Source organism: Mirounga leonina, unplaced genomic scaffold (assembly GCF_011800145.1).
Source record: "Mirounga leonina isolate KUSES-001 unplaced genomic scaffold, KU_Mleo_1.0 Mir_366, whole genome shotgun sequence".
NCBI classification, from domain to species: domain Eukaryota; kingdom Metazoa; phylum Chordata; class Mammalia; order Carnivora; family Phocidae; genus Mirounga; species Mirounga leonina.
Window position 1 is genome coordinate 14525162 of NW_023270709.1, and position 1181 is coordinate 14526342.

Consider the following 1181-nt stretch of genomic DNA (forward strand, 5'->3'; position numbering starts at 1 on the left):
CCTCAGCCTACCATCAATGCCCAATGATAGGATCTATCAGTTGGGTTAATACATTTGACAGAACACCCTTTGTGGCATCACTCTGGCACACTTCACCTCCACATTAAAATATAATAGTTCAAGAAACCAGAAAAGTGAGGTGGAAATTAGTCAGAAAAAGACTAATGAAGAAGCTGATGTATATTAAAACATCTGAGAAAGAGAATTAATGAGATCTTTGCAAGCTAGCTTAAAACTCCCAGCAATATGGGGCGCCTGGGTAGCTCAGTCGGTTAAGTGTCTGCCTTCTGCTCAGGTCATGATCCCAGGGTCCTGGGATCGAGTCCCACATCGGGATCCCTGCTTGGTGGGGAGTCTGCTTCTCCCTCTTCTCTGCCCACCTGTCTTTCTCTCTCTCTCTCTCTGTGTCAAATAAAATCTTTAAAAACAAAAAAACTTCCAGCAATATATGAGCTGCCCAACTAAAATGACTTCAAGACTCTATAGTGGTAATTTGAAATCTACAAGCAGTTGTTTAAGACATTGAATACAATGTCTGTTTTTAGCAGCCCACAGAAAATTCATTAGCGAGATCACCACTTAGAAGCAAATGCAAAGGACTTCCTCAGAAATCCATCATCTAGATGAGTTGAAAGTAGCTCATCTTCCTACAGCTTTTTATCAGTGCCTTCCTTTGAGGTAATCAAGGCAATTTCTGCATTCACACGTGATGACTGCTCTTTTCTCCATTTTATCACTTTTATCTGGATAGTTATGTGCATTTTCGCTGGATGATCATTATGTTTTTAACAAGAGTACACAGTATATTCAATTAGCAATAATCGTGCCTCAGATAAACCTCATTGGCTATGATACTGCCACTGTGCAAAGCTGGAGTACACAGAATATTCAAACACGAAAGAAAGATACATCTATTAGACTCTGTGTCAATGTGGTTGGATAAGTGCATGTTAGATGAGAGATTGGTTTAGATCAGATCTAACTTTTCTACAGAGCTGGCAAATGTAGGAAATAAATTATAGTGGAGCTCAGATGCAGAGTAGCACTGAATTCAGCTGTGGTCTGACATGGAGAAGGACCTCATGAGGAATTTTTCTTCAGATGCTCTCATCCTTCCTTTCTTTTTTTTTTTTTATTAAGTTTCTTTTTTAAATTTTAATTCCAGTGTAGTTAACATACAG

General features: G+C 39.0%; 1 pseudogene; it reads right to left on the reverse strand.

The window, feature by feature from the left end:
• Positions 1 to 740: 740 nt before the first annotated feature.
• On the reverse strand, positions 741 to 872 carry LOC117997549 (annotated as a pseudogene).
• Positions 873 to 1181: the final 309 nt, after the last annotated feature.